At 44.2% G+C, this 19841-nt stretch overlaps 1 protein-coding gene across 4 annotated transcripts in view; it reads left to right on the forward strand.

Moving 5' to 3' along the window:
* The window catches only part of LOC114879263 (homeotic protein ultrabithorax-like), a 122166-nt gene that overhangs the window by 85798 nt on the left and 16527 nt on the right, over positions 1-19841 (forward strand). The gene's annotated exons all lie outside the window — the stretch shown is intronic.

Below are 19841 nucleotides of genomic sequence, written 5' to 3' on the forward strand. Positions count from 1 at the left end.
GCAGATGTCGAATGGCGACTCCATTGGAAAAACAGGTTCCATGGGGATTCTGGGTGGATGTTCATAATGGTTCCACCCTTAGGAACCCCATGTTACCGTTACAAAAAAGGGCGAGCCGCGATCGAGAAACGAATGGTCGAATATCAGGTTACTCTTGTAGTGGCGGTCCAGTAACAACCTCCTCCCACATCCGTAACAATTCCCCTGATTACTTCCCCATCGGCTTACAATTTGCCAATTTACTCGAAAAACTCGTAAAGCATAGTGAGTTCGCAATACGCGCACTGTACTCTCGCCATGTGCACGCTACGCGTGTTTCACATATATCTTTTCTCTCGTTTTCCCTCTTTTCCTTCGTTTCTGCCCGCGAATCGAGCCCATAGATGATTGACGATTGTCCTTTTGTGAAAATTTTGACCATTTGACTTCCAGAATCAAGGGATTTCTCTTATGAACTATGGAAAATGTAACGAGATCTTTTTTGTTATCGAAATTTCCGGGTTGCAATTATAAAATTCAATGTAACTAGTATTTCTAAATTTCACTTACAATCGAAACAGCAAATTAGCTGCATTTTATGGTCCCTAGCCAGGTTCTGGACGAAAGTGCTTGAACCAACGCAACCCAGGCCACGTTTGTTTGTCATCCGTGTTATAACTTCGTTTGCCAGCCATTGATTACAGGCCGGGTACACGTTGCCTTATCTTCCCCTTACACGCCTAGGGATCAGAATCCCCCTCAGGCCTTTAAATGTCTCTCGTACATCCCCGAAATTAATATCTGTTGGTCCAATATCGTCAGGAGTCGAGCAACTTGGTTGGTGAGGCCCGAAGCTTTGCCTGGGAATTACTTATGAACAGCTTTATTAAACGAAATGGTTCCGAATGATTTCTCTCGTTATTTCGTTCACTGTTCCTGTTTTTCTTTCGCTGCTCGTAGCTCTGCCGAATGCTATTATACCGGCTCGTTCCTCATTGCTTTTTCGCTCGTTGGCTTTTGTCCAGTGGAGTCGTCTCGCGGTTTGCGGTGATCGTTAGGCGACTTTATCGCGAGCCAACAGTCTTTCCTCGTACAAATTGCCAGTGGTTACTTTTTCAAATGATTTATGAACGGTTTGGATAAACTTTCTATGGGAATTTATTCATTTATTTATGTATTTCATGGGATGTGAGCATTTTTTGTGAAGCATCATTACTTCGGCGGGTACTGGCAGCCGGTGCTGAATTTAGTAAGTTTATGATTTAACTCTCAACTGTGATCCTTAAAGTTGATTTGAAGTGCTGCCTAAGGTAAGCATTTATGCTCAATAAAAATTTGTAAGAACATTGTTCGTAGAGAGGAAAAGAGTACAGAGCGTACAAAATATTTTCCGCGGCGCGTGAGAGTGGATCGACATCGAAACGGTTTCTTTTTACCAACTAATTATATACGCGATCGATTCTTGGTATCGAGCGATCTCTTACTTGTCCAAGGCGAAAACGTTCCAAAAAGAAGAAGGAGAAAAAAGGAAATAAAGTGTGGCTCGGCAAATTGCGTATAAAAATCGATCGGTACGCAAGTAGGCATTTTCGATATTCCAATCGGTAATTTCTTAACGCGAACACGAGATCGGCATACACGTGCAGTATACGATAGTATGCTTAATAACGAAGCATCGAAGATATTCGGCTCACGGTTTGATGCGACGATGATGATCCGCCATCTCACCGCAACTTGGGAGGTCCGCTCTTGATATCCCCCTCTGCTCTTGATCCCCTCGGCCTTCCACCCATTTCTTCTTCGTACACGCTTCACTCTTTCACTCCCCACCCCCCTTGTACACCCTTCTTCTCCTCTCAACTTCGTGGTCGTTTCTTCAGGATCCTTTTACCTCTCTCATCATCCCTCTTTCTTGCTCTTTGATCCGTTCACGTTCTCGTCTTGCCTGTGGCTCGCCAGTGATCCCTCTTCCTCTTCATCTTCCTCCTCTTCTTCTTTAGTTCTCTTCTGTTCTCTTCGTCCTCTGTTTAGCTAGTCCTCTAGCCAGCTAACCGTCTATCCTACTGATCGTTTCAACCCGAGACATACCCATGGGAGCATCGACAAGGTTCGATCATATTTTTTGCATCAAGAACGAAAGAAAATAAGACACTAGCAACTCGAAGCCGACAGGCTGTCGTTTCTTAGCGACACAAAACGAGATAAACGCGAGTGTTATATGGTGGTTGAAGTTTGGTGAACAAGTCGCGAGTTTCAGCATCAGGTGTATGATTATCTTTTTATTTAGGGGCGAACACGGAGATAATTGCTAGGAAAGTTTAAATGATTGGATGCGTGGAAAAGGTGTTTCGATAGCTGTGCGACGCAAGCATGCAATAGAAATTTTCATGGGATAATTTGAAAATTATTTTATTTATGTTAAATTATGTTCTGGAATTGATCTACCTATTGTTTTTAGAATAACACTCTTCCTTTAGTTTCTTCGTTAATCTGAAATGTTCCACTCAGAGGGCAGCTTCATCGATAAATCTGAAAAGAAGAAAGATTGAATTTGTGCAGCCATTTTATTGTTCTACAAACAAGGTTAAAATTACCACAAACCTATCGTTGAACCTCTAGTCACCAATTACTCGATCGTAAATTTTCAACCGACTGTAAACACAATTCTCTCTGAGCGAACAATTCGCCACCGTAGTTTTGCCGTTAAAAATATTCGCCGGAAGAACACGAACAACCCTAGAAAATCGTGATCTCATAATTCTAGTGAAACAAGGTACGTTTTCGATTCTCTCCTGACATAATAGCTACCTGTGTTAGCCAAGGCCCTTGCAACCAACGATGAAGACTCGCGCGAAGCGAATCAAAGAGCTACGAAGAGTCTGGCTGAGGTAAAAAAGAAGCCGAGAGGTATGTCGAAAAAGAGGGTTTGCTGAGGGGTAATCTTCGAGACCGGCATACACGAAGAGGAAGGGAAAGAAATGGCGGGTCTGAAGTAAACGCAAACCACGCCGCATCGATAAACGTAACGTCCGTAATAACCGGCAATTTGCGAGAAGGACTTTTAGTTAGGCAGTACGCGTACACTCGGAGACGAAACGGGGATAGAAGAAGGGGGAAAGAAGAAGACGGCGGGGGTGAATGGGTTGGGAGTAATTGCTATGAAGAAGGGGCTGCTCGCCTCGCGTCTTACCAGGGGATTTCGCGACGATATTGCTGATACGAAACTGGTCGCCTGGCCATGGGGGATGGCGGAGGGTCGAGGAGAATGGGGAGGTCGTGGACGTAGCTCTGGAAAATAGAGAGTAGGGTACGTTTTCACGTGACGCCTAGTGGACATGATTTTTACTGTCACGATATTGTAGCATTTTTTAGAATGTTGCAGGATTGAAGTGGCAACACGAAAACTAGTGTCATGGCAACGGGATTTCTAGTTTTTACAACGATAAAAGCGATTTACTGTCACGTGAAAACGTACCCTAATGGGCGGAATCAACGTTAAACTTTTTCTTTATTAGCTTCCTTCCTCGGCAGAGCCATTTCACCGTCCGTGTACGGAAAATTATTAGCCTGTTTACCAAGATTTTTTGAAAAATACACCGGTAATTCTCGGGGTGCTACTGCATACGAGGCGGCGGCCATTAGACGCACGAGCAAAAAGCGTCATCCTATGAATAGAAGTAGTTAGTAGCAGCCCCTTCCGCCAGGGATTTTTATGTTCAACGACTAGGATGATATTTCGTGTTTCATGTGTACACTTTGTTGTTCGTTGTGCAATATTGTTAAGTAAATCATACATAATGAAGTTCATTTTAACGATAATGGCGATTGGTTGCTAGGAAAACTCGTCAAATGGACGATTTCAAAAGATAAAATCAAATGTAAAAACACCTTGTTTGCTTCGAAGATAACCTGCAGCAGCTATTATAATAGCGAGGCTGGACGTGTTTAGAGGGCTCACTGTTGGTGAGAAAAGGCTAAAGATATCTTCATAACGACTTAATGTATTGGGCGTTGGGCGGCCTAATGACTACCTGCCTGTCGACCTTTATGCGCTAGTAGCACGTGCATGTAACTATTATCAATCTATAAATGCATCGATCGTCCTTGGGGGATCCTGTTACATCCTCCATCTTCCTCCCTTACGATGATGTTCTTTTTGTCAATGAAATTCTCGACGCGCGTTACAATCTTTTGTCGATGAACTTGAATGAGGTTTCCTCTAAAAAGTAAAGTGTTCAATAGAGTGCATCGAATGAAAAATTGCCAGATTGCAATGAGGCATGACGATGGTGAACCAAAATTGTTTATATAGGCGATTAAGAATCATTGAGAATGTTACAATGTTACTTTTGAGTTAGTAATACCCTGCAATTACAATATAATTATGTGTAGTGTAGTTATGCAGTGAACTACTTGCATCCAAGATCTCCTTGAATAAGGTTTCTTTGTATGAGAGATCGTGTTAGAGTTTTGACATAAGAACTTCGAAAGGAAATTAATCATTAATCCATTTCAAAAGTGAAAATTGAATGTGACTGGTGTTTGAATGAAAGATAAACGCACAGTTCCAGGGCAAATTACTCGATTTTACAAATTACGCGATCGATGGCGAAAGGTAGGAGTTGCCGGCAGTATTCCGCACTGTGTCTTGCTCCCCTATCCGAGACGCTGCAGCGAGTGCATACTGCCTTTCACGCGTAATCTTAATGCATTAAGATACCAGCGATTTTATTGACGTGCTCGACCAGCAGCACGAATTAAGTTGATCTTAGTAGTACGTTAATAAAATTGAACGCGGTTATTAGCTACGTGAATGGGTAATCTGTGCGTCCAGTATACGAGGTACTGGTTGTGTCCCGTTCATGGATCTGGTGCGAATATCGGTGTCTCGATAATACTTGATCGTACTATCTCCAAAAGAAATTTTATTGGGGTAGACATGTAGACAGGAAGTTAAATCAATTTCATTACCAAAATCAACGTAAAAATAATTTTTTGACGATCTATTACTAATTAATTTTTTTTATATTACATTTATGAACAAATACGTTCCTCATCCTCGATTCATTTTCATTCCATTTTTCCCTTGAGCATTCGAATTTATTTATTTATCGCGATCTGCAGCTCTGACCTGAAATATAGATTTTCATCTAACCCGCCATTCACCCTCGATTCCCGATATCCTCCGATTTAACGTGTTTATTCTGGTTTTATCGAGGGTGGATTTGCGGTGTCTTTTTCGCAACTGCAGTAGGAAAACGAATTTCGAGCAGGACACACTTGACTGTCGTCAATCGGCCGGTTTCATAGACAGAACAATACTTCCGCTTGGTTTTATACGACCCCCGCGGAGAGTGTTTGCACCGGCAAATATCACCTCGCTTTCACTCGTATTTCGCGATTCCATTTTATTTACGATAAAGTCGCCATGGTGGCCAGGGGTAGTGTACTACGTACAGGGGGGTGAGTAGACGGGGTTTGGGTTCGGGTCGGTTTTCGACGGGACGAGAGTTGAGTTTTTGCCGCAATAAAACGCGCCTATCTAATCAAGCCGGAGTTTGAAATTGATGGGCCACCGACCATTATCGCCGTTATGGAACTCGCGCATCTATCAGCGGCTCGAAGTGGCGGCCAACACGCAAAAGATTTTCCTATTGTGACTGGCTTTTCCGGAGGTTTTCCCTTCTCCGCTCTTCCAATTCCACCATTTTCACCTGGTTGCTCAATAAGTCTGGATTTCTCGTGTGTTTGAATACACTTCTCGTTTATCTTTCCCTCCTACGGATTATTTACAGTGAGTGAATGGATGTGAATTTTGGGGAAAATTAATACATTTTTAAATTTGAGCATCGTGTTCGATGTCGTAGATACCTAACTTTTCCTAGATTCTTTTTTCAACAAGTACACCGTTCAATGCAGCATCCGCAGTCCTCAAATTTTCCAGAAAAACGTGCGTAGTTGATTTTGACATCGTTAATCAGCGTGGCAACGATCCGGTGCGTTAAAATTCGACGTGTATCGAACGCGAGAGTCGAAGTCGTAATTTATTGGCTAAACCTGCATAGTGGCCAATCTGGCTTGCAACATGGCGCGTTCGTGAAAAAGAGGGAATGCTGGCTGCGCGAGCTTCACCGGAGAGAGCGAGAGAGAAAGATGAGAGATGAAAGAAGGACAGCAGCAATCGAAGGGTAAAGGGAGGAGATCGAGAAGGATAGGTGAAGGACGTGGATAAAGAACGATGAGGTAAAAGCGAAGAGTAGGTGAGGGATAGAATGAAATGGGGAAAAAACGAGAAGGCTCTCGTTCGCGGGGGCCAGCCCCGCGGGGACTAATTTTTATTTTCCCTCTTTTCCTGTAAGTGCTCCGCGTCCACCTATTTCTCATAAATTTGAATTAATTTACATGCATTTGAATTTAATGCACCGCCATACTTTATCAAAGCAATTAAGCTTTTAAGCGCGCATTTGCATTAATCCAATGTTTACAATTACCGGTACGCGGATCCCTTCACGTCGGGTCTTGGGTTCTGAGGCCGCTTCAAGCGTCGAGCGAGTTGCGAAAGCTTGCTAGTAAAGCCAAAGCATTGTCCTGTCTTCGTCTAGTCGTCAGGTTATACAGGAACGAAGAACAGATGCGGAAATTTTTTCTGACAAAGTAAAGAAAACTGATGAAAGGTAGGAAAGAAGAAAAATATTCCGCAATAGCGTAGTCGGCTCTCGGCGTCCCGACGTCGTTAAGTCGTGCCGTCGGATTTACGATGTTTCCCGGTGAAAATGCAAACGATCCTCCGGCGACGCTTCGAGCTGCGTCGGTTTGCGGATCTCTGGAAACGTCGACGCGGAAAAATGATAATTCGAGGCGATTAATTAGCGCTCGCATAAACCAGTCGAGGCTTAGGCGTTTTAGAAATCGGCCGCGTCGACAGAGAAAGGTTATCGCTAATTGACTCTGGCTTGAACGAGGAAAAAAGAAGAAGCGGTAGCAATTGTAAATTATTTCGTACGCCGAGAGAATGTTACGACCGGTTAATTGAATCTGCGCGTGCAACGTGTTAATGAAGTTATCAATCATCTACTTGATCAATATTAATGATTTTCTACAGGCTGTTGCTTTGATCTAATCTTGGGTAAAACGTTGTAAGAGTAACGGTGTGTGGATTAACGATATGTATCCTGTAATTACTTGTATCTTTTAATCCTTTCCACTTTTATGCCACATAGGTAATGACATACAATGACAGGTTTAATGTGACACAGTGAGCAATCAAATCATTAGGATATGGAAATCTCTTTCCACCTTATAGTTCAAACTTCTCGTAATAAGATTTCTTTTTGTTTAACCTTCTCAAAGAGTCTTCACGTGTGATCAACTTATACAGCAACAAAGTAGTGAAAACAATTGTTCAAAAGTATTTAAGTATTCCCATGATAAATTGCTTTCCAGAATTGACACTTTAACGTTTCCCGTTCACGCTCAGACTGCTGTTTCAGTAAACATTCCTCTTTCAGGCGTAAAACGATAGCGTTGACGTCGTCGAACGACCGTCATAAATTACTGTTTTAACCCCGAGGATCCTGCTCAACTTTGCCAAAGACGTGTCTACGAGAGAATTCAGACTTGATTAGACGTTCTAAGAGATAAATTCAAAAATGAGTAGGGATCCTTCCGAATTACATATAACACCGAGGCACGTGATCCTTATAGAATCTGAACATGGCCGCGGCGGGATTAACGCCGAACTTATGGTACATATATACGTAAGACTGCCGCGTTTCAACTTTTCCTTTTGAATACTGAAATTTTCACGCATTATTCTTGTGCTTGATTTCGCGCGTGCAAGCCCTTAGGGCTTATACGCACCATACCAAACGCTTGTAGTCATTACGCGTGAAATCTGAACATTGCAAATAGCCGTCTCGTCCCTCAACCTCTACCTGTTCCTACCTTTACTTCAAACCGCCGCCAGTATGGAATCCTGTTTCTTGGTTAAATTCGAAATTGCAACCTTTCGTTGAACACAGTACTCTTCCGTTTGTGGCTTCTCAATAACTTACGATCAATCAGATTTTTTAACAAACTGCCCTTCACGAGTAATAATCTTCAACGTCGAAGGTCGACTACGATCATCGAAAAGCAATTTACCTCATTCGATTTTCGAGGACGCGAGAGCGATAAAAGGTATCACTTCTTTTTAAACATTGCTTCAAGATCACAAGAAATTAATTCATTGCCTTCTAACTTCTCCACTAAACCCTATCTTTCCAATTGCACGCCATCGCGAAATCGATGGAAACTAAAACGATCGTTAAGGGGGTGGTGATCGGGCACCCTGTTTTCCCACCGATGGTGTCTGATTCGAAGGCGGTCAGTAGCGTATTGTCGTTATGATTTATGCTGATTAAGACTGTGGTAGCGAAGCGCTATCGCCTACTTGTAAGTCATGGGGCCAGGTAGAGGAGGGCGACTTGTGAGTTGCAAGGTGGCTGGCTACGAGCCCCGTGTTATAACGGTGTGACAGTGTCGTGGTTGGTAATTTAATGCGCAACCAAGGTTTCTGCTGTATAACGCATTTATACGGAGGCTCAGAGTACGGATAGCTCGATCTCGCTCGCGACTCTCTTGTCCTTCTCTTACTGTTACTATTCGTACCTTCGTTTCTCTCGCTTCCAGAGACGTTATATCGTGTCGTGGACGCGGGCATAGGTAGAAGGTTAGTACCTATAGGTATAATATAGGGAGTGAAGCGAAGCCCTATTCAAAGCGGATGATTCAGTGGCCGCTGCTGCGACCGGATAAGATCTCGTGCCGCGCCGCCTCGTTCATCTTAACCGCGAGTCTGACCAACCTGTAACTACGTAACCATCCGAACACGACCAATCCCCTTATCCGCGTCTTCCTTTCGTTTCAAGAAATGCGCGAGCGACAATTTTCGCCAAACGATCCATCGACGATTTTACTACCCTTGTATCGAGTCTGGTGAGCTGGGTTAAATTGGTTCTCAACCGATCAGAGGAAGACCTAGCCTACCCAATTCATATTCTTTTGTTGAGAAGATTAAAAGTGTCCATGATCTCTTTGGTGGTGAAGAAACTACTGATTTTCATGGTGTTACACCTCGTTAAATTAAAAGTTTCGTTTTCATACGGCTTTCCTCTTGCTTCCTGATTCTCTCGATTTGCATAGAACATGTCGTAGTTCGTAGATCGCTGTGCCGCAATAAATCAGCGTTGAAAAATCCCAAAGGTTATCCAGTTCCATTCTAGCTTGCCGTCTAGACATTGAGATCCCCGAAAAGCCAGCTTGGACTAAGCGAAAGCGCGGCTGTTCTATTTGCCGAAAAAAGAGCAATCGCGTGGCTAGCTCGGAACTGACTCTCTTTTTCTCGATCGTTCACGAAAATCTGGGAAAACGAGGATAGAGACAACACGTTGCAAAGACTAATCGGTGGTGACTCGATCCAGGATTCCCAGGATTTTCGAACGCGCCAGAAAGTTGCCGGCCGAGGAACGTTTTTGGCATGCGGCTCGCATATGTATAGCCACGATACGCTGGCGGGATATCGTGAATGGAGTAGCCTAAGAGAGAAGAAGAGAGGAAGAAAAGACCAGTTCTCTGGAAGTTTGCTGATTTATGTGAGTTCATTATTATTTTCGCACGACCGAATGATCACGCCTCCTTCCTTTACGCTCGCGACTCGCACGAGCATCTAAAACTACAACCAGAGCACGTTGAATAATGGAGATGATTTCTTTTTCCCCGCGATTCTTCGTCGTTTCGCCTTGATTATTAATGGCATTTGCAGGGGATGTAAGGAAAGGCGAAGAAGGAACTCGGGGCTCCGTATTTTGAGTGGATTAGGTTTCTGTTCACCTGCTTCTGAGGAGTTGAACTCTATTTATTTTTTATTGATCTGTAGGCTGCTGATAAAATCCTGTAATGGTTACTACATTTATAATAATGTATTACAAAGAATCAAAATTCTAATTCATGACAATAAGTTAACAAATTAGATGGCAAGATAGTACGTTCCCGTGTTTAATAATTCATATTGCGATTGCAATATCGTGGACATGTAAAATTCATCAAGCATCCAACGCTTAAGCGGTTGAATCGTGCAGAACGAGCCTCTATCCTCTCTAACAAGGTGCAATTTTCAAGTCTTCCCTGTAAACCAAAGATCTCAGCCAGAATAAGCTGTTTATTAATTTATTCAAATGCCTTAGAGCTTTCTTCGTCCGAATTTTGCATACATTTTCATGCATTGCGATCAGAGCCTGGTGAACCTCCTCCGCGCCATCGTTTCGCTCCACCTCTTATTCCCACTATTACCTGGCGTACACAGGATAAGGACAGAATCCGCAATTTATGAAGCCGAAAATTTCAGTTGTGGTTGGTTAACCAGGTAAACTGAACGGTAATTGAACGGTGGTGGACGTCCACCACGAGTTCCAAGGGCTGGCTCGGTAATCATAGTTTCTTTCTATTCAGCGTGATGGCGTCTTGGTCGTGGAAACCGGCTCTCCCCACTTTGACTACCTTCTGGACTCGCTGTGCGTGGGGGAAGCCCCGCCGGGGCCCGTCGAACTTGGGACTACCCAAAGAACTGTGCTCCATGCCAGACTCCCCCCCTCGGACCGAGTACAGGCAGTTTCGTAATCCGTATTTCTTCGCAAATTATATTGGTCCCATTATTGACAGTTTTCGGGCTTTCATGGTGCAGTTTGATGCAATAAAATCAGTTTAAGACTTCAATTCCTTTATGAATGAAGCCCAATTTAACCTCGTAGTAATTGAAAATCTGTCAATATATGTAACTTAATTATGGTACTCTCCGTTACCATTTATTTTAAAACGAACTCGTTTTTATGCTTATTACAAGTATTTTTATTGCAAAACTATATATGACCCGCATACCCATAAAGTACCTAACATTAACTATAATATTGCGCTGGTCCCTTTTCTCCGAATTAACATAAATTAAGTCATTATCCAGGTACGAAACTGACGATTACGACCCTAATTTTCAACTTTCTGTCCCTATTATTATTTACCAGGAAATCAATCTACAAAGAGTTAATCTTCTAAATGTCTTCGACTCTAATTCGATCGTCAAAGGACTAGTACTGTCATTGGTCGTTTTACAAGGAAGAGCAAGAATGAGATTTATTCGAGAGAGAGTAAAAAACGTTAAATGATACAACACGTGCGAATCGTGCAACGATGTAATCAACGAGACACTGGGCGCGAGTGATTTGCAATGGCGATTCACCGCTGAAAGGCACGAACGACAAAGATGGCGGTCCACGTTGTCCTGCTTGCAAATTATCGAATCATCTAGCCCGGTACTCGTTAACCGGTACAAGTTAAGTCATTACTGCGGAATGCAGTCGTGCAGGGGTATGCATTATACATTTATGCTTCTCTACCCTGTTATAAGTCTACGACGAGCTACCGAGGACCTAGTCAGCTTTTGCCTGCCCTCTGCGGTTCGCTGGATGATCTATCGAGACGGCTGTACCCTTTCGAAAATTATCACCTTCCACGAGTTTACGCAATACGTCCCACTGGTGTACACGCTATTCTTCTGCTGGACTTCACCTCGAAAATCGTCTGGCATCAGCTCGTTTTTTCGCGTGCATCGGTTCATTTGAAAAAGAACACTGGTGTCAAAGTTTACTTACATCGGGCAGTCGGAACGGATAATCGTTACAGCGTCGATGGATGCACGAAAATACGAAGAAAAACAGACGTGATATGGCAAGCCACATCGTCCTTTGTGAGGCACAAAGTGCGCTCGTGCACTGCTCTCTCTCTCTCTCTCTCTCTCTCTCTGTCTCATCTTGTTGTCCTTTTCTCTCTGTCCGTGGTCTCAGCTCGAGGTCCGTGCCCATAGAGTTGGAAATAAGGCGGCAATAAAGCATATGTAAAATATATTCTGGAATTCCTTTTAGGACGCAGATATATGGGTGGTTGGTGGGTCGGTTGCCCGCTGGTAACCGCGTCCCCCTTGCACGTCCAATGGGGGATATACACGCATGCTGGCCTTCGTATGCGTGTACCAACCGCGTGAGTTTATAGATGCGAGCCGATGTAAGTAAGACAGACGATCCGTTTCGTTAGAGGGTGTCGCGGGGTTACCCACCTGTATCAAACTCCGCCACCTTCCTCCCTGTGTCTACCTTCTCTCTACCCTCCTCAACCTCTCTGGCTGGACCATCCTTTTTCGTCTTTCCGCTCGTCTTCTTTGGCCAGTGATTCTTTCTTGTTTTTGGACGGCCACTTATAACCCCTGGTATTTGCATCGACTTCAGGGGACTATAGAATTTGTATGATGTACAGGCTGGTTAGGTTCATTGACTCAGTGGATAGAATGAATCGCACCGAACAGCACTAGAGATTCTTGATCAAGAGATTTCACCTCCTTTGAGATTCAACGTGTTTGACAGTTGCCCTAAGTGGTCAACGTTAGGACAACGTCTCTCAGAGATGACACTTGAAAGCTACCCTAAGTACGGATGAAACGACGAGTCCAAACCCCAGAAGAAACTAAACGGACACGATCCATGAAAGTAACACAGAATGAATCGTTTTGAATCTCCATTAAAATTCCGAATTCATGCTAGAAGCGTTTTTCAAATCCATTACGTTTGTTTCTATGACTGGCGAGTGTTCTCAAGAGACCACCTGAGAGGCGAAAACTCTGCTCGCGGATCTTTCTTCTCGTCCTCGAAACAAAGTAGATCCGGTTGAAAAGAAATTCGCAAGAAGATGCGGAAAAGCTTGACGTCCCCATACGTCCGGTTAATTTTCTTCCCTCAAAATGGCAGCATGAGAAGAAGACAGAGAAGGATAGATAGAGGAGAAGAGAGTAAGAGAGGTAGAAATCTTCGACGGAGGAGAACAACAAGAAGGAAGAAGGAGACCGTGGTGGCGTCGACTGCTCGAGGGGGAAGAGAGATCAGGGGAAGAAAAGAAAGAGAAAGATATATGGAGCCGCGAGGTGTCGCCTTACAACCGGCTCGGTTCGCTTACCTACGAAGCCTCTTTTGCATGCCATCTCCTCCACCATCTTGCTTCGAGTTGCTCCTTTTGCACTCCGTACCTTGGAACGTCCTCCTCTTTCTTCTTCCCTTTGCTCGGCTCGCTTACTCGTTCGCGATGCACCGTTGCGTTCGTTCGGTCTTTGCATAATTATTACAGTTACAGCGAGTAGCAGCTGGCTGGTTGTGGAAGAGCCACCTTGTCTCTGTTGTGTTGTTGCTGCCTGCCTTACTCGGCTGGATGCTGTCGTCTGGTCGCAAGAGACGAATCAGTGTCTGGACGAATCAAGCGTCTCCGATTCAACATGTGGGCATATACACGTTAATTAAACTTCATGCTCATGCAATCGCGTCGTTGTGGTTGCTTTAAGTTCTTGATCGACGTTTTTAACTCTTGTGGTAATAACCGGGTACCTGCATATCCATTTCCATATTAATGCTGTAAGCTTATTATACTTTAATTGAAATATTTAGTCGATTCAACACTTTTTGTTAAATTTAAAAAAGGCAACGGGCAATGATAGTGATACTGGTATCTTTCAAAGGTAGCCTGTTTTGCATCAGTATTCGGTGGCGAGGCGAGCTGGAATCGCACTCGACCTTTAGGATATCATTCAACGCGACGCAGCAAATAATGCTGTACATTTAAATGAGCTGTGTTCCTCTCTTTCTTTCTCTCTTGCCTCGCACACCATTCTATGGAATACTTAGTTAGTCTTGCGATTCGTTGATTGACGAATGAGGACGTGAGCTATGGACGACCTTCGCATGATTTCGTCAACATTCCCCATGTCTATTCAGACGGAATACTAATTTTCAGTCGAGTTAATCGTTCTTGTACCCAACACGTTGATCGTTGTCGTCCAATTGTTTTAATATCAGGTCATTCTATAAGTAGTATATTTCCTATGTTACAATTGCTTTAGTGTAATAGTAACTTAAATCTCTGAAGCTATCGACTTCATTAATTTTAATTTTTTAAATATGTTTCCGAAAACGTTGTTAAAATGAATTCCAAAAGGAGATTAATCAAAAGCATTTTTATAATGAAAGGCCGTAAGGGAATAAATATCGGAAGGGGGACAAGGGAAAACTCAGTAAATTATAAAGGACCGTCTACCATATTATTCAGTGCAGGCGTGATTTTCAGGAATATGCAAAAATGGTGCCGTCAGACGCCGTCCGCTCTCATTTCACAGGGATCCCAATGATCTTGGACCGATGTCCGCCTCGTGTCCACGCCCATCGTGTACAGGGAGTTATTACAGCGATGCGGTTACTGATAGCGGTGGTTGTTTTATAATGTGTTTTGCAAATTTCAGGGCAATTTGTTCGCTGTAGAATTTTGTATTGCTTCGATACTTGCGAATATTTAAAATATGTGAAATTTGCAGTGACCTTATACAGTTTGATTAAAATTCTGTTTACATTGGTACTTTTGATTGATCGACTCGCTCGACCAATCCAAAGTTGCTCAATGCAAATGCCGTTTTAGTAAGCCGTCTGTAGTTACAAATGTTGGGGCTGACGACATACGAATACACCGTATTACGCCAGAAACGGTGGAACAAGCTCGCGTAATCACAGGGACAAGCAATACTGTCCAGTATTATGGGAATCTTATAGCCAGGGTAAACTGCTTTGTTCACGTATCGTTCTACCCGATGGAAGCCGTTGTGGTGTTTCGCGCGTGGGAGCAAAGTCGCCACCTTGCTCGTGGCGCGACACACCAGCCACGCTTATTCAAAAGTGGCTGCACGTAAAGCCGATATCTTATTCTCGAATGCTCCATTCGTTCTTCTTATGGTATATCCTGCTTGCTGCCGGCGACATTCTTGTCCGCGTCGCGTAACTTCTGCCGGCCTTCCCCTTTTCGTATCCTACACCGTTTCGCCTGATCGCGATTGCACCGCGTAACGACGCGAGTTTACCTCGATAGGCTAGAACGTACGCTTGGAACCGCGCGGAATAACGATCCCCTTTTATCCGTGGGAGCCTCTCTCGAGCCAACGTACCCGGATAACGTTCGATATTCCTTCGATTCGTGCCATTTCATGCCGCACCGGTCATTCGATTCTAGTTCGATCGCGACGATTTCCTGTTCGTTGTTTCGCCGTGTGAAATAGCTCGATCCATTTCCGACAACAGAGGGTTTCTTTCGTTGCTGGTCGGCTGCTTTATCGGCGCATTGATTGCCAGAAGGAAGTTAGCTCAAGATTATTGGAGAATTAAGCGGTTGGATATTGTGTCGAGGGAAAAGGTACTCGCCCGTATTTGGTACAGTAGGTAGTTACCTATTCCGGTGTTCAGCAAAGTGAAAGGAAAGGAGATATTCATCCAGCTTAAATAAACTTGCCTGTCTGCTAGTACTGTTAGTTTCAAGGTTTGTCTGAGATGAGATTTTTATAAGAAAGTTCTTGTGCCCTAAGGTACACATAACATACTGCTTTCAGATAAAAGTAGGTACTGTTTAGTTGAAGAGAACTCGTATTATCGATTCTATTAACCTCTTCTTTCTCGTCCTCCCTCAAGATAAAGAAGTATTCTTTAAATGCGGTGCAAATCTTCGAAGAGTGTGTGGATGATTGATAAGATTCAGCAGTAGTAAAGAGGGTCGTTTACGCGTCCCGGCTGTTTCGTATTTCCCTAGCTAAGCAGCCCCAGTTCGCGTTACAAGGGTTTGCCGCGTGCGTATTTACGATCCTGGAGGCTTCCGTCGTCGCACCCTGGTGCCACCGATTCTCGACGCTCTTTCTAAACCGGCGCCTCCAATAAAGAGACAACAACGACGGCAGGTCGCGGCGCTGTTCGTTAAGCTGCCTTGGTGTACATAACTTATTAATTACAGTTGACTAATGCTCTCCAGCTGTGGCACAGCATACGCTTTTACCCTCTCCTTCCATTTTGGTCGTGGCTCATTCCTCGAACTTTCTCCCAGAGTTTTCTCGACGGCAACAGCCCTTAATGGAGGAAAAGAGAGTGGCAAGGATAGGAAGAGGGTGGTGGAAAAAAGGCGAAGGTCGGGGTGACGAGCGAGACCCGGCCAGAGAAGAAAAGAAGGGGAGAGAACACCACCAGGCAGAGGACGATGGGACGAAGAAGAAGGTGGGACAGAAGAGAGTACAGCACGAGGGACGCCAGGCAGTAACTCACGCCCCCGAGAGGATTACCTACCTTGGCAAGGCTGGAGGAGGGTGTACCCCACGTTGAGCTACGATCTTGCTGCGTAGCTACGCGTTTCTCATACCGAGTGTCTCCGGGACTCTCGTGCCTCGCAAACAGAGTTCCTCGTGGCCGTGAATGTTTCGAATAGGCGCATACAACCGGAAACCCAAAAAATTCGACTTATAAGCGCGACACATGTACACTTGACCAACCGAATGGATTTCTGACCTTCTGTCGGACTCGGGTTTCAACTTGGGACTGAACGACAAAGTCTCTTTTAATTATGTTCATGATATATACGGTTAACTACCGGGTTAGGTAGTACTTTAACATATCTGCTAAGTTTGTACAATACTCTAACGTGTAGGCTCACTTCGCAGAACAATCGCCATACATTTCTAAATCATCTTGCACGTACACCCCTTGTATCAAAAGGGGTTAGAGTTAGAGGTATAGATCTATAGAGGGTGTTTCTCTCCCATAAGCCTGATCATCGTATTCGAAATATTCCCTAAGACGTACGCCTCTCCGTTGGATACCGATACTCGACCAAAGCAAACACGGTAATTGGTATTGCATTACCATTCGTCTGGGAAGGGAGATGAATTCTCCAAGACGGGAAGCTAAATTGGCCGCGTTTAAATTGACCCTTTACTGGGGGGTTAGTTGAATCAACGTAACAAGAAATGTTGGGGAGAGGTTCCTTTTCGATTGATGCGGCCATCAGTAACCGTCTTCCAAAGTAAAAGCCTCGAAACCCAACAGGGGGTTGCGAGCCTACGGGTAGGAAGTATTTTGAGTTGGGGATTTCTGCGAAGGTCCTTCATGCTACCAACCAATTCACTTACTTTGATTTGATTGGCTCTGCGGTATGATCCGGTTTTGGCGTGCGCGATCTCCGCGGGAGGGAAGAAACGAGGCCGGAAGAGAGGGAGAGAAGGTGACCGTAGAAGGAGGGAAGCTTTGGCATCGTGTTTTGTGAAGCCGCAAAGCAGAATTATATCGGCAAATCCCCAGCAGCAATCAACGTATTGGTTGTTCTTATTAGAGTTGGCAACAGCTAAAGTTTCTATACCCCTCCCTCTTTGTTTATGGTTGACTACATCTCCAAGCAGTTCCTTCTATTCGTGGGAGCCCCTTTTGATTTCTAACCTTCCCAATGAGCCGACCAAATATTAGGATTATCTCGCCAATGTTCCACGCTAGTTTGCCTTCAATCGGTTACGAGTATACGCGGATGAACTGTGTAAAAATCATCAGAATGAAGATGAAAAAAATAACGTTTCTTTTTCTTCTTCTTTTAAGAAACATATAAGTTAATATCGAAATATTTTTACGTAGGTTAGAAGAGCCCATCTCTGTTTTATTTCATCCCCCTTTGTCCCCGGACATCCATCGAGATCTTCTTTCTTGTTCCCCGGATGAAACACGTTTCACGGTCTCAGCATAAAATTGATCCACCCCCTTGGTTAAACAGCTACCACCCGCCTCTTCTTACTTTTCCGGGAACGTAGCGGCCTCGGAATTTTCCCCTCTAACTTCGTTCCACCACGACATCCCTCGAGACCCACCCAAACGGGGGCGAGAAGACTATAATGGTTGAGCAAATTCCGAAAAAGCGACGGACTGGACGAATTCTATCATACAGACTACAAAGTAATATGATTTTCGAGTAATATTCTATAAAAATTGAAATTAACACTTTGACATACTTATTGTACGATGTACGAATTATTTATATCTTCCAAAGTGGTAATTTCGTGATGCACAGCACCAGAAGATATTAAATATATCGATAGTCAACGTATTAAAGAAATAGTGATGAAACGGAAGGAAATAATGCACGCAGAATTGTATCAGAGGGTAAGGGGCTGGCTCGTCGCATTTTCTACTTGGCGGAGACATACGAGGTCGGCTTAATTGGCTGAAGCCCCGGTTTTATTTATAAGTTCGAGCGAGTCTATCGCGCCTGAGAAGCCGTAGCAGACCAAGGGGATGCTGCTGATATAGCAGGGACGCTTCAGGCTGGAAAAGGAAGACACCGGGCGACGGGGTCTGCGCGACAAATAACCCTTATAAACGGTACACCATAACTCTGAGCTCCTGCCCCCTTCTCTTCGTCCTGCTTGACAAACTGAAATGAAAATCATGGGGATGTTGTGTGCAGCAACGAGAGAAGGGATGTCATGAGCGGAGGGAGGAAAACCCGAACGAGGAGAGGATGGTTAAGGGTTGGAGAGTGGTGGTGGTGGTGGTGGATGCTCGAATGCCGGGGTACTTGATTACGTTGCGATAATATACATGATGCCGATATGAACTCTGCCTAGCCACGGTGTCGTTCGTCTACCGACGCGATATTGTGTAATGGCCAACTGGAAATGGTCCAGTGAGTGGGATACAGTGTGGCCCGTGCGACTCTGTGACTTTGTTGCCTTGATAATAGATCGGTGCGGATACGATTGTAAATATGACGCGTTTATTGCTTTCCGTTTCGATTCCTGCCCGGCCGTGAAAGTGCCTATAGGACACCATTGTTGAGCGCTATCATAGAGGAACCATTGGAGAAAAAGGGATGTTAAAAAATGGCTATTTTTGATTTCACGTCGAAACAAAAATATCGAACTTAGTTCCGTCGGAAACCATCAATGGTGTTCTACGTATAGATAAAAAATTTTCCACTTTTTTGATTCATTTCTTTGATAAGACATCAGGCGCAACTCTTATTAACATTATTAATTTCACCAGTTGGTTCGATATCGGCACGTCACTTACCTTCCAGATATCATAGTCGGGCTCGCGGAATAATTATTCATAACAATTAAACCCTTCGAGCGAAATTAATTTCTCGGTTTATCGCGTAATAAGCGGCGGCACACGGGGTGGTCCGGATGGCGTTTAACTGAAATTAATTGTTCCAAACGAACGACTCCACCAACGGAAAAAGCGGAAGGGTCGTCGAGCAGTAGAAATCGTATTATGGCCATTTATGTAGTTCGATATATAAACCGTATGCGAGCAAAAGGCACGAGGCAGATTGCTTACGGCCGTCGAGCACAAGGGGTTGCTTTTGGCCTCTGCGCACCATGCCGCCGGCTGAGGTGAATCAGGAGGGGTTTTTACGAGGCAGTAACGGCCGATAAGGTGAGCTTGCGCCCCCCACAGACGGCTTTATACCGGTACTGTACCCAAGTGGCTGTTCGACACTACCTATCCTCCTGTCCTACACTCTCTTACTTTCTGCTGTTGGACTTGCTTGCAACTTCGCCACGCTCTATCTGTAATCGTTTACGCAGCCTTTTCTTTTCTTTTCTTCCAAACTCTTACCATAAGAGCTATCCCGTTTCTTGTGGTGTTATCGAGAGGGTTGCGGGGATTTTCGAGCGTTCTTCTTCGAAGCCACCAATATCTTATACGTAGTGTATGCTACTACTTGTAAGGAGAATGGTGTTTTGGTTTTTCAAGCGTAGGTTGGATTAAAAGATCGTGGTTTATTTGAAATTCTAATAGGACAAAGACTTCGCGAATCTGCTAGATTGTGTTCGATGATAAGGTAGCTGTTTAGGAAGCAAAGCGTGGGGATTGTAAATTCGTTTCAAGTGGTTAAAGAGATGTTTCCATGGATACACGTGACCAGCTGTTCAGTAAGAACTATCTACT

Source organism: Osmia bicornis, chromosome 2 (genome assembly GCF_907164935.1).
Source record: "Osmia bicornis bicornis chromosome 2, iOsmBic2.1, whole genome shotgun sequence".
NCBI lineage: Eukaryota > Metazoa > Arthropoda > Insecta > Hymenoptera > Megachilidae > Osmia > Osmia bicornis.